General features: G+C 50.9%; 1 long non-coding RNA gene across 3 annotated transcripts; it reads left to right on the forward strand.

Moving 5' to 3' along the window:
* The first annotated feature begins 1,663 nt into the window (after window positions 1-1,663).
* On the forward strand, window positions 1,664-12,841 carry LOC129645366 (uncharacterized). 3 transcript variants are annotated; one of them, XR_008711291.1, is made up of 4 exons: window positions 1,664-1,799; window positions 2,377-2,487; window positions 11,992-12,325; window positions 12,546-12,841. It is a non-coding gene; the product is annotated as an uncharacterized LOC129645366 (long non-coding RNA). The 3 variants fall into 3 exon arrangements; XR_008711293.1 differs by lacking the exon at window positions 2,377-2,487 and having other exon boundaries at window positions 1,666-1,799; XR_008711292.1 differs by lacking the exon at window positions 2,377-2,487 and having other exon boundaries at window positions 1,666-1,799; window positions 12,549-12,841.
* Window positions 12,842-14,021: the final 1,180 nt, after the last annotated feature.

A 14,021-nucleotide genomic window follows, 5' to 3' on the forward strand; every position in this document is an offset into this window, starting at 1 on the left:
TGCCTTGGGTTGCCTCTGTCTCTAGGTCCTGTCGTTGGTCTAAGAAACCAACTGCACAATTAGCCAAGCTGATGGAAGAGGAATTGGACATGAAGACAGCAGGATATGAAGGAAAGGCTGGATCAACTCTCCGCCCTCTTCTCCGCCCACTGTGCCCAGCCCGTGGGCCCCAACTTCTGCCACCCAACGTAAGTTGGGAAACCTCTGGGTAAGTACAGTGATTTAACTGTGAAGACCTGTGCGGAAAACCCGCCACACAGCCTAGCACGTCCCTGGCTTATTTGTGAAGTCCTTTTGCTGGAGTTCCTCCCAGCTGATTGCATTTTTCCTGAGGTCTCCGTGGCACCAGAGCATGGAGAACAGGGCATTATTATACTGCTGATTATGTTACTATATTATACCAGGCCTTGAAACTTGGCATAATTTACCTGCTCTGTTTTGTACTTGCCTGAGACAGGCGGCCCCTTTGGCCCCTCGCCTTGGCTAGAAAGCCAGTCTGCCCACCTCCGAATTTTCCAGGGTCTCATCCATATCTGGCTGATATGATGAGATTTATTTGCAGTTTTGCACTTGGAGTTGCCGCTGAGATAAGACCTTGGGGAAGCTGGGGCGGGTGCGTGTAAGTTGCGCTTGGGACCAGTGCACACTTGGGGGCCAGTAGGGGGTGTGCTCTAGGGTGGGAGAGCATCCTTCCAACAGTCACATCCACCTGGGATCTCAGAACGGATGCTGTTTGGAAACAGGGTCTTTGCAGGTGTTAGTAGTTAGGATGTGGTCATACCTGAGCAGGGAGGAGGCCGGGTGGCCAGCTCCAGAATCGCAGGAGGAGGAACACACTGCTGCCGTCTGAGGTCGTCCGCTGAGTGCTTGTTCTTGCGGCCGTTGGTTTCCTCAAGCCCGCGTCTGCGTGAAGAGGCAGGAAGCAGCGAGAGAAAGGGGAGCTCACCATGCTTTTTCCGGCCTGGGTGGCGTGTGCCCCCTAAGAGCCTGTGACAGGCGACATGAAGTGTGAGGGGTGAGACAGTCCAGATGGTCACTGGGGCCGCATACCGTCCGGCTGGCTGCAGTCCAGACAGCCGGGCAAGGAGCCACAGGCCAGCCTTCCGGCCTGCCCGCCCCGGGAGCTCCCGAGATGCTGAGAAACGGGCGTCTTCTCTGGTCATCGAAGCAAAACAAGTTCCTTGTGGCAGTTAAGCCTCTAATTTTCCTTTCATTGCTTTCTGATGCTGACCGCCTTGATCAAGGTTCCCCTGGGGATTCACACACCTGAGCTTGCACTCAGGTCAGAGTGTTTACTCTGGGCAAAATGCAGCTTCCTGTTTCAGAGAAGAAGGGTTTAAAAAGGATTTTAAATGGGCTCCCAAGACTCCTCGAATAGCAAACAGCTTTTAAAAGACAACGCTTTAATGGGGGTATGGGTAACCAGTTCAAAAACAAAAGGATTGAATATCCCTTTAAAAGTATATGGGCTTAAAATGCAAGAAGCGAACAGATTTGGCAACGTTTCTTCTGGATTTTTACCGCATTCAAAATGCTTGAAAAATTTCTCCACGTGTGACCAAACACAACTGCAAAAAATTTATAAACAATCCAGAGAGACAGCAAAAGTGATCGTGGAAATCCAAGCAGCTCGTGGGCAGCTTTGCCTGAGAGGAAGGGTCCTGTCTCCTGGGGCCCCCTCCGAGGGGGAGGGCGCCCAGTGGGCGCCATGTGGGGCTCTCATTCGGACAGTGGATGGCAGGTCTTCATGTAAACAGTGGATTCTGTGAATCAGAATCAGCGCGTTCACTCGACAGAAGGTGAGCAGCACCTGGTGCCGGGCCCATCCACCGGAGAACCTTGACCTGCTTAGGGAAGTGGTGCCGAGGAAGCCCAGACACTAACTGTGCTTTGTAAGCCCAGGAACCTCCTTCTGGGTGGAATCCGCGTGGCCGGCAGCAGGCCGGTCCTGCCTGGTCCATAGGCCTCTGGGCGTGCAGCCGCCTCTCCTGGGCAACCTGGGTCTTGACCTCATGAGTTACCACGCTGGTTTCAGGGCAGAGAAGGAGGATGCAGACCCAGTCAGTTCTGCAAAGCCCCAGCCTCTGCTGGGCACAGAAGGGTGGCAGGAGAACCTCCCAGGACCCAGGGAAGGGGGATGGTGGGGCCTGCTGGTCTCCGTTTGGGCCCCAGAAGCAGATGCTGGCATGAGGGTTGAGGACCACCTGGGTGTGTTTAGGGGTGACCCCAGAGCCAGGGCAGAACCACAGAAGAGGGGAGACCAGCCTAGTGGGCGCCAGCTAGTCCCACTACGATTCCCCGGTTGCGGCACAGACGGCCTGAAGCTGGTCCACTCCCATGCGGAGACGGCAGCCACTCCCGGCCTCCCCCTTGCAGGTTAGGCGGGACCAGTGGAAAGCAGCAGGTTCTGGCAGCAGCTTCTTGTCAAGCGCCGAGGACCAGTAGGGAGCTCTGTGACGTCTGCTGTCGTGATCACTGGGTGAAGGGGTGCGTAGCAAGTGCCGGAGTTCAGAGGAGGGGAGAACTTCATGGGACGCGGTGAGGGGCAACCTTTATAGACAGTCGGGAAGCTTGAGGGGGGAGGTCTTGGGGCTCCTCCTGAGAGCCTGAGCTGGTGAAGGAAGTTTGATGAGCAGCATGGCATGGGGCCCGGTCCCTTGTGGACTGTGTTGATAGGGGGAACTTTGAGCAGAGACGCACGAGGAAGGACTAGGTGTGAAGACCCTCCTGTGTGTCCCCCAGCACCATCCTCGCGTCTCCCAGAACAGAGGGATTTTCATATGCATGTGCCCGAATGTGAACATTGGCTCCCATGACTGTGACGGGTGTACCTAGCTGAGAAAACGGATGGTTGGTGCTTCTTGGTAGGAGTTGCAGGAGCAATTATGTTAAACCACTTAAGTTGACATTGAAAGTGAAAGTGTTAGTCACTCAGTCGTGTCTGACTCTTTCCTGCCAACTGATCTATAAGGGAAGCCCCAGCTGGCATTAGGCAATTAATAAATTGTAATGTTGCCCATTTACAATCTAACCAGGTAATGTAGCTCAGATTTGTGTAACATAGCCCATCAGAGATGAAAGGCAAATGTGCTTTTACTCTCAGTGGCTTTGTGATGCTTATTCTAAACTGAGATTAGAATTAAAGAAAGTGAAAAGTGTGAAAGTGAAAGTGTTAGTCACTCAGTCATGTCGCACTCTTCGTGACCCCACGGACTATAGCCCACCAGGCTCCTCTGTCCATGGGATTCTCTAGGCAAGAATACTGGAGGGGGTTGCCATTCCCTTCTCCAGGACATCTTCCCAACTGAGGGATTGAACCCGGGTCTCCCTCACTGCAGGCAGATTCTTTACCATTTGAGCTACCAGGGAAGCAAGGTACCAACTGTGTGTTCCTGGTGGCTCAGCTGGTAAAGAATCTGCCTGCAGTGAGGGATACCCCGGTTTGATTCCTGTGCTGGGAAGATCCCCTGGAGAAGGAATAGGCTACCCACTCCAGTATTCTTGGGCTTCTCTGATGGCTCGGTTGGTAAAGAATCTGCCTGCAATTGGGAGACCTGGTTTCAACCCTTGGGTTAGGAAGGTCCCCTGGAGGAGGGCATGGCAACCCATTCCAGTATTCTCGTCTGGAGAATCCCCAAGGGCAGAGGAGCCTGGTGGGCTACAGTCCATGGGGTTGCAAAGAGTTGGATACAACTGAGCGACTGAGCACCGTGTGTAGGGCTTGTCTCTTCATCAGAAGCAACAAATTAGCATTATCTGCCAGCATCCCAGGGATGGTTTGGGGCAGTGAGCAGTGGGGTGCCCAGGAGCCACCTTCCAAAGACTTGGGGACCACGTCTCCTCTGTTGGGTGCCCAGTGCGACCGGCACCCTGGGCCCACATCTGGAGCGTCTGGAGCAGGGGCCTCAGTGCTGTGAGCCTTGTGCCTTTCAGGAACTTGGTGCCTAAATGCCCAAAAGAGCTTCCCCGGGATGGTGACGCTGCTGCAGGGTAGAGACTCAGGATGTGTGTGGAATAAGTGAGGTGATGGAGAGCAGGGCTGAGAGGTGCCGGGCCTGCCTGATGGATCGCTGGACGACCCAGGCCTTCAGGAACCTCTCGCCTTCCAGAACCTCGGTCCTCGGGGGTGGTGTCCATCCCAGCTTTTGTTCAAGTTTCTTTTCTCTGACGAGGGTTCAGAGAGACTCTGGCCCTGCCCTTGCCTAACCAACCTCTTTCTGTAGATCGATATGTAAGCTCATGTCTTTAGTTTTTATTGGGCAGTAATTCTGCGACCCATATGTAATTCATTAGCATGTAAAATGCTCTGCTATTTGAGCCAAAATAATATCCAGGCTGTCTGAAAAGTCTGGCAACAGAGGATAAACTTATTTCAAATAGTTTATTAGTTACATTTTCAAATAATATACTTAGTATGTTTCCCCTCAACCTCCAGACACCTTTTAGGTAAAGTAACTAAATTTAAAATAAGAGGTTTGATCTTTAGCCTGAAAAAATACAATAAATATACTATTTCCCCCATGTTTCCAGAATATTTGGAGTGTACTTATTGCAATTTTGTTTCAGATTAACAATAGGATCATTGCTTTAAATTTAGAGGTACTTCATCTGAAAAGCTGTCTGGAGGTTGAAGAAAAACATGTTGAAGATATCTTTTTTATAATGTAAATAACATGTTTAAAAGTAAGATTTTCATGTGTTTGCGGAATTTTTGTACATCATGTAATCGATAAGCATCTTGGGAAGTTTATTTTAAGTTCTTTGTTATGGATTAGTTAAAAAAGACCAAGTGCTTCGACATTTATTTTCAAGTGTCTACTCTTAATACGTTCAGAAATAAAACATAAAGATTGAGGTTTTGGCTTGATCCAAATTTTACACTCTGCAAAAAATATTTTAAAAGGAGAAAATAATAAATTCAAAGTAGGAAATAGGGCAAAGTGCCCAGCATTCTCCATCAACAACGTGTGTGTGTTAGAGCTCCACAGGCTCTATAAACCCTTACGGGGTCTTCATGGGTCGGCTCTGCAGGGGCAGAATGAGAGTTCTTTCAACTGATACTCACAGGCCGAGCCTTCACTTCTGAGCAAAGCCATCTTAGTGGAAGATGGGGGCAGACTGTTTCACCGTCAACCTGGGTCAAGTGGCCTTGGGACCCCTGGGTCGCTTGGAATGGTAAACAAATCTGTTTTGTTCCCAGAGGTGTTCACATCCAAGTTCAAGGTTGACAGGAGCAGCTCAGACTCACTCTCTGCATCGTGACATGAGTCAGGCGAGACCTGCTCCCAGGAGCCCCTTCGGATGAGTTTGTATATAAGCCCTTCCCAGGGACCCAGGACCAGGGAGGGCTGTGCTCACAGGGTTCATGGTCATCAGCCATACACCCAAAACTGCCATGGTTGGCAAACTTGAAATCCCAGCAAAAAGTAGGAATGAGAGAGATTCAGTAGAAGTGGTAAGAGCCCATTAAGACATTCTAGAAGAAATCTGCTTCCAAAACAAACTGGGTTTATTAATGTAAACCCTGATCACGGACCTAACCCTCCCCAGCACCCTCCGAGGCCCGGAGCAGAGCTGGGCAGACTGGCTCCCAGGCTCACGGTGTAGCCACACCTCTTTACAGCTTTTGAACTAGTGCTTACTGGCTTGAAATGTAATATATTTTATGCTCCAATTTTCTTCTAGTTCTGTCTACATATGCCTCAGGGGGAAAATGCTCACATATCCCCCTGACCTTTTAATAAATTACTGCTGTTTTTCCCTGCACCTAGCATTGCTGCCTGTGGATTGAGGTTCTCTTTGGGGGCGTTTTGGAGACCCGCCTTGCTCGGGGGTGGAGGGGTCATGACAACCGTGGAGCTTTTCGTTTAAAGGGCCCGTCCGTGTAGACCCAGAACCAGCGGTCAACAAACACAGGGCCTGACTCTCTCGAGGCGTGTGGAGACTGACTCTCATGCTGATGCAGAGCTCTACAGCCTCGTGATGACAACCGGCATCATGTACTGTGTGACCTGTGACTGAGTGGGGCCCCGCCTCCTGGGGTTACGGAGGTGGGAGCCCACTGTGGCCACTGGACCCCCCTCCTTCCCTATCACACAGATAGGCCTATGTGACCAGCGCAGACTCTGAAAGTACAGTTTGCATACTCAGCCACCGGCAGAACGGTTCAGGACCCGTAACAGGCAACCATTGATCTTGGATGAGACTGTTTCTGGTGAGGCCGCTGGGCGTCACCGGGACCCCAAGCCGTGGCGTCCGTGGGCGGCGGGAACGGACCATCTACTGGTGAGAAAAGGAGAACCAGGCAGGGAAGGTGGGGTTTGAACTTGGCCTTGAAATGGACAGGGTTGTCGTGTTTCCAAAGCTGAAGAGTGGGAGAGACCTTGTTACAGGTAAGCGCGGCCCATGGGTGTGGCCGGTGTCTGGGATGGGGTGGGGAGGAGGGGGCCGCAGGAGGAGTGGGGTGTGGAGCCGGGACGGTGGTCTGGCCTTGGGCCGAGCACTCGGGGCTGGGGCCCCGCAGACCCCGTGATGGGACCCTGAGCACCCAGCCACAGCACCTCTGTCCGTCTCTGCGGCTCCTCACCCCAGGCCTTCCTCCAGAGCACGACGCTGTCTGTGCTGGAACCGTGTAATTATTTCTATGAAACTGCAGTCAGAACTCTGTGTTTCTTAAACTTGCATTTCTAATAAATTTTGGTGGTTTGTTCTTGCCTCCTCTCTCTGGGCCCGGCGGTCGCTTGGCGTGGGCCGTGTCTCCTGCGCCAGCCATCCCTGCCGGCCTGGTGTCTGCTGCGGCGGCATCACCGAAGCCACCCCACCCAGGCCACTGGGAGTCCCTGGCCGACAGACACGCCCGACAGTTTCCTTCAGTTCTCTCTTCTCCATGATTCCCCAGAGACGACTAGATGTGGTCCACTTACGCTTCCCAGAAGGGGCTGTGCCCAAGTGCCAGTAAAAGGTGCCGGGAAGGCGCTTCCTGGACATAAGCAGGTGGCGGCCACACGGCCCTCAGGTGGCACCCGCATCTCACCTGCAGGAAGCCCGGGCGACGACCCAGGTCCTCCTGCACCACCCGCCACCCCAGCCTGTTCCCAGGAGACGCGGGAGCGGCGACTGGCAGAGTCACAGCCTCGCAGGAATGTCACAGGAAATCCAGCAAGTGTTCCCAGGAAGGCCTGAGAGAAGCACGTCTGGAATCGATTAGTAGCTTTCCCTGACTCCACTCTGCCTGACTTCTCTGACAGGCACTTTAACGGAAGATCTGCCCTGGTGGGGCGGGCGGCCCTGCTCCCCGGGGGCTGTGGGCCCACAGAGAAATCTGGGTGTCTCTGGGCTCCAGGCCCACCCAGGCTGAAATGAAGACCACCGTCCGCGTCTGCGATAAGACTTCACCTCTCCGCAGCTGCGCTTGGCGATCACGCAGGGCTGAGCCTGTTCTCTCTCTGAGAGACGCGGGCCTGCTATCCCACCCCTGACGCCCAAGGGATTTATGAAAAGACACCTGCGAGGCAAGGCCGCTCCACCCATATAGCGAGACCGTTTCTCCTTTTCCTTTTGTTCAGGCTAAATGCCCATCCTCTTCTGTCCAGCTGTTGGCGTGCACTTGAACTGGCTTTTCTCGTGTGTCTTCTTTCGTTTAACACCGGAAATTGAAGTGCTTCAGGCTTTTCGTTCTCACATAAAAGCTTGGCTGCTTTTTCTCTCAATATTGGAAAAGTCAAGGTGCCATGTGGGTTGCCCACACATGGGATGGGGCTGGAAGGGGTCCGGGGCCCTGTCAGTCGCCTCCCCTCCCTCCCCTGCCTCCCCTCCCCTCCCCTCATTCCCCTCCCCTCCCCTCCCTCCTGCCTGGGACTTGTTTGTCCACCTTCAAGGTCTTTAAAGTGAAAGTTGGTCAGTTGTGTCTGACTCTTTGCAAACCCCATGAAGTATACGGTCCATGGAATTCTCCAGAATACTGGAGTGGATAGCCGTTCCCTTCTCCAGGGGATCTTCCCAACCCAGAAACTGAACCCAGGTCTCGCATATTGCAGGCAGATTCTTTTCCAGCTGAGCCACCAGGGAAGCCCAAGAATACTGGAGTGGGTAACCTATCCCTTCTCCAGGGGGTCTTCCCGACCCAAGAACTGAACCGGGATCTCCTACATTGTAGGCAGATTCTTTACCAGCGGAAGCTACCAGGGAAGCCCCAAGGTCCATAAAGTCGCATGTAAACTCCCATCTGTTACCCACTCTCCCTGGAGGCATCTAATTCCAGAATTACTCACTAATGGGGACTGGGTTAGCAGTCTGCTGTGTGGACCGACTGGCACGGAAGCTCTTGGAACCACGGCTGCCTCGGGGGTTGGGGGTGCTGCACACAGACCTCAGCGGGCTGCTGTGTGGTGAGGATTGAGACCCAGTTTCCTTCTGATTTAACGGGAACAGGTCAAAGGGCCCCTGAACAGTATACAACACCCAGTTCAAAGTCGATCTTAGAAGACTCTGAAAGGAAGACCAAGACGTGGGATGCTGTGGGACAGGGTCTTTCATCCTGACCCTGTCTAGATTTTGATTAGCTGTGGATGTGAGACCAAAGAGAGGCTTCCCCCATGAGCGGAAGTTCCGAGGAATGACAGATATCCTCTGTCTCAGCACGATCAGCTCCCCAAGCCCTAGAACCAGGCTCACCATTTCTTATCCTTCTGCCCTAACTGCTGTATTACTATAAATTGTGGTCCTGTGGAAAGGAGGGCACAGTACTTTTATACTAGGCAAGTCCACTAACAAGATAAAGCTGTCAAGCCATCGATCAGCTGACCAGTACTGAGTTCCCCGAAGTCTGTGTAGAGAGGTCTGATAACTTACCTGAAACCAGGGTGAAACAGGAAGAAACTGCAGAAGTAACAGAAGCTCATGGAAGGCAAGAAGAATTCTAAAATGACAATTGCGAGGAAACTTAGAAACGGTTCTCTCCAAACTCCTGTCTTGTGAACAAACCCTCTCTAAGTCTTGCCTTACCAGCGATCCTACAGTCTTTGCTGAAAGATTTTCAGTGTTCAAACCTGCGACCTAGCAGTGCGGCCGTTCTGCCTGCCCTGCAAAGAAGGGTCAGCAACCTTCTTTATCCTCGGCCAGAGTACATCATGAGAAACGCTGGGCTGGGTGAAGCACAAGCTGGAATCAAGATTGCCAGGAGAAATATCAATAACCTCAGATATGCAGATACCACCCTTATGGCAGAAAATGAAGAAGAACTAAAGAGCCTCCTGATAAAAGTAAAACAGGAGAGTGAAAAAGTTGGCTTAAAACTCAACATTCAGAAAACTAAGATCATGGCATCCGGTCCCATCACTTCATGGCAAATAGATGGGGAAATAGTGGAAACAGTGACAGACTTTATTTTGGGGGGCTCCAAAATCACTGCAGATGGTGACTGCAGCCGTGAAATTAAAAGACACTTGCTCCTTGGAAGAAAAGTTATGACCAACCTAGACAGCATATTGAAAAGCAGACATTATTTTGCCAACAAAGGTCTGTCTAGTCAAGGCTATGGTGTTTCCTGTGGTCATGTATGGATGTGAGAGTTGGACTATAAAGAAAGCTGAGCACTGAAGAATTGATGCTTTTGAACTGTGGTGTTGGAGAAGACTCTTGAGAGTCCCTTGGACTGCAAGGAGATCCAACCAGTCTATCTGAAAGGAAATCAGTCCTGAATATTTGCTGGAAGGACTGAAGCTGAAGCTGAAACTCTAATACTTTGGCCACCTGATGCGGAGAGCTGACTCATTGGAAAAGACCCTGATGCTGAGAAAGATTGAAGGCTGGAGGAGAAGAGGACGACAGAGGATGAGATGGTTGGGTGACATCACCGACTCGATGGACGTGAGTTTGAGTGAACTCCGGGAGTTGGTGATGGACAGGGAGGCCATGGGGTCGCAGAGTTGGACATGACTGAGTGACTGAACTGAACTAACAGAGGGGGGTTTGCTCATCAGATGGGGGGAGGGGGGGTTGGAAAGCAGGCCTGGGTTATGCCTGGGTTCCATCTCCCCTGACAGGTGAGGGTGCTGGGAACTCAAGTCACTGAGAACGGAGACAGAGCGGGCCCACTCCACCCGCCCCTTCGTCTCCCGTGAAGTCAGCTCTGCTCCTGTGTCTGAACCAGAGCCAGCAGCCCAATACTCAGGAGTTTAGGTCCTATTTCTTACACAGGACTTAGAGTAGAGGGGAAATTGAGAAGTGCTCTATTCTGCCTACTGTCTAATGGGACTTGAGCTCTAAAAGGAGAAGTTGCACAAAACAGCAGAAAGGACTTCTTTTCCAAGGGAAGCAGCATGGCTAAGTGGCTAACAGACTCAAACCTCCTTCAGAATGCTCTTGGCAATGAAATAGCCTTGGATGCATATCCAGTGCTAGAAAAACAGTTAGTGCTGGTTGCTAATTGTAGGAGGGGTCTTTTAGGTAGATCTGCTAAGAGAAGTCTGTGCCAATCTTCATATATTTTTCATCAGCTTTGATTATCATCATGCTCAGTTGCTCAGTCATGTCTAATTCTTTGTGACCCCATGGACTGTAGCCCTCCAGGCTCCTCTGTCCATGGGATTTCCCAGGCAAGAATACTGGAGTGGGTTGCCATTTCCTTCTCCAGGGGATCTTCCCTCCCCAGGGATGGAACCTGTGTCTCCAGTGCCTCCTGCATTGCAGGAAGATTCTTTCCTGCTGAGCCACCAGGGTCATCAATATAGCTTTAAATCCTGGTCTTCGTGGGAGGAGAAGTGTGCTCACCTGCCTGGTCAGTCGTACAGAAGCCTGTGAGTGTGTGCTCTCCCGTAGACTGTCAGCCTGCTACAGACAACACCCTCCTCCTTCTCACCCACAATGAGGGGTGGTGGAGCCATGCGCACCCTATCCCTCCAGGATTGGGTTTCTGTGCTATAGATCTGAAAATAGTTTATGCCCGTGATCTGGGGACACCTCCAATTTCACCACCTAGTGATGTGATGCATTTATGGTAGAGAGGCTTAGAACGGGGCAGAACTGGCAGTTACAAACAGGGGGAGCGGGAGTTTGCTTTGAGCCTTCTCTTCTGAGCAGTGGGCACAGGGTGTCTTGGTTATTCAGTATGTTCACCAGAATTTTCTTTAAAGTATCTAGGGCCCTAGACCCCAGTTATATTCTGCTTAGGAAAGGTGATTTTTCTTTTTAAAATGGCAGTTAGAAATCATTTTCCTGCTTTTAGCAAAATTTAAAGGAATTAATTATATCAGTTTTTCATATGCATTATAAGGCTCTTTTATTCATGGAATTCTCCAGGCAAGAAAACTGGAGTGGGTTGCTATCGTCTTCTCCAGGAGTTCTTCCTGACCCAGAGAGCAAACCGGCGTCTCCTGCACTGTAGGCAAATTCTTTACTCTCTGAGCCGCCAGGGAAACCCAAATACATATATACCTGTGATTCTTTATTGTGTTCATAGGAAGCACTTAAGTGTTCAAAATCAGCGTGAATTTGTAACGTGCACACTGGTCTGGGATGTGTCATGAGAAGTGATGATAAGTTCTGAGTTTAATCTAGTAAGTGGACTCGCCCACAAACCAGCAGCGACTTTGGTCAGATGCTTCCTTAACACTGGACGTTCCTGAGTGACTTTTGTGACGGTGGCTTCACCCCGTTCCTCGACTTGGCTGCTCCGCTGGGGAGGGTCCGTGTGGGGTGGGGTGTGGGGTGGGAGCCCAGGATGACCGTGACGTCCACCCTGAGGAGGCAGTGAGGGATCTGCTGGAGGAGGGTGGGGTTTCCAGGCTGACGGGCCCCTCCCCAGCCCTTTCTGCCTCCTTCTGGTCTACTTACCTGTCTGTTGGGGGGCAGGGGTGTCCTGTCCTCTGTCTGGGGAGCCACAGATGCTGTCAGGCCCCAGTCCTCTGGTGCAGAGAGCAAAAACGAGAGAGGAAGATTTGGAGGTTACACCTTTACGTTTTTTTTGGAAATTAAAAAATGGTTTCTTCACAGGTATGGTGGCACAGAGGGCTTTGTACCCACGTTCGTGTGAGATACATTCAAAATATTCCTGGGAGGTCTTTAGGAAACATTACATTCACACGGCACTGGGTCAGAAGATGCCGGTGTGCGCTGTGCGGACGGAGCTGTGGCCCCGGGCACGCAAACCTCCCCGTCGCCCCCGGCGCTGCCTGCAGATGGGACACGCCCGTCACTGCCGCCTGTCTCTGGGTCCCCACATGGACTTAGGTCTGAGACGCAGAAGCAGGTATGAGAAGAAGCTGGCGAGAGACGAGCTACAACCAGACACCCCGAAGCAAAAGCAGGAGCTCCTAGCTGCGTGGAGGTACTCAGGACCTCTCGGGGTAGTCGGTGAATTCTGTCAGGGGCTTTACCGGGCTCACCAGAGGCCAGAACAGCACGGCTGTCTCTGGGAGACGCTCCCCCTTCACACACCCTCTGGCCGGGCTTCTGGTTTGCAGCATCGCCCGCCTTGGAGCTCGCTGTCAATGTGGCTGCTTCTGTCATGATGCCTTTGTCTTTGTTCCCAATCTCTGCATCCTCAGCAGAACGTGTGTTTCGCTGCATTGAAACTCCAGCTGCTTCCTCAGTACACACCAGGATGTCCAAGGGCTACAGAGGACTCACCGATCTCATCACAGCCCGTGGAGCCTGAAGGGTGACCGGCTGTTTTCTGAGGAAAGAGCTCCTACGGCACAGCTGCTCCCCTCCCACAGCTCTTGGAACTAGACGCTGCCATCTAGCACCCCCGGCCCAGAGAGGACGGCGTCCTCTGATTGTCACGACTTTTCTCTAGGCAGGAGGGATGCTTAAGCTAGTTTCTTATCAAATGCAAAATAAATTAACTGATAAAAATACTTAAGAAGAGTTTCTCTTTGACTTTTTGACAAAAGTGAAAGCAAAGACACAAAAGCACAGAAATATTTGTTTAAGAGAGAACCCACAGGAAATGAGAGAAGCTAATATTCTTTGTAGGCTTGAAACATATGAGAAACGAGGCTGTTTTATTTAAGAGGGGACAGGCTGGATCAGTCTTGTGGGCAGTGCTACATAATAAAGAAGGCCAGGGGACCCACCCAGCATTATTTTCTATATTAAAGTGTGTGCATTTTTCCACAAGCAAAGAGAACTGATGGTAGTGAGTAGGGAGTGCCACATGCTTTAAATGTGGCAGCACACACCCCCACACACACACGCACACACCCACATACACCCACACACACACATACATACATATACACGCTCACACATATGCACACACACTCACACACATACACATGCACACACATACACATGCACACACATATACATACATACACTCACACACATACACACACATACACACACACATATACATACAGACACACACACACACAGGTCCCCCTGGCAGCCCTGAAATGCCCTGATCTCCTTTGGGATGACGCTGGAGGCACCACTTGGCCCCTTCCTCCCCAGTGACAGGTGCTGACTGAGGTCCCTGGTGCAGAGCACAGGAACGGGCTCCTGAGCCTGGTCTGCTTTGTCAACCTTCAGAAAAGAAAGCTTTATGTCCAAAAATCTGCATGTGTGCAGATTCAAGGCAAAATTCCCTCTTCCTGTACGTTGCACATATACAAAACTTTGTATTTTTCAAAGGACATAATTTATTATCCATATCTTATTTATACATTAAAATATTTTATTAAAAACTTAAAGTATGGTAAACCCAATGCACATCCTATAACTCAAAAGTTTATTTATTTACACATAAACTGATTAAAAGTTTCTTTGCCTTAGGCAGTACATGGCTATGTTTTAAAATTTCCATAAAACAGAATCAAGTACTTGCTGTGAACTCACCCAGGACACACAAATAACAGTGAAACAACTGAAATCCTCCTAAACATAGCATCTGCTCCAAAAGGAATTCTTGATGTATTTCTTCTTTGTTTTAAAATCAGGAGAGAAATTCAGAGTAATGTGTATTAAATAGAGCATTCACTTCTGAGAGTTTCTTAAACTTTCTGCAAGGTTGGAGCTGA

This window comes from Bubalus kerabau, chromosome 3 (genome assembly GCF_029407905.1).
Source record: "Bubalus kerabau isolate K-KA32 ecotype Philippines breed swamp buffalo chromosome 3, PCC_UOA_SB_1v2, whole genome shotgun sequence".
Lineage (NCBI taxonomy): Eukaryota > Metazoa > Chordata > Mammalia > Artiodactyla > Bovidae > Bubalus > Bubalus kerabau.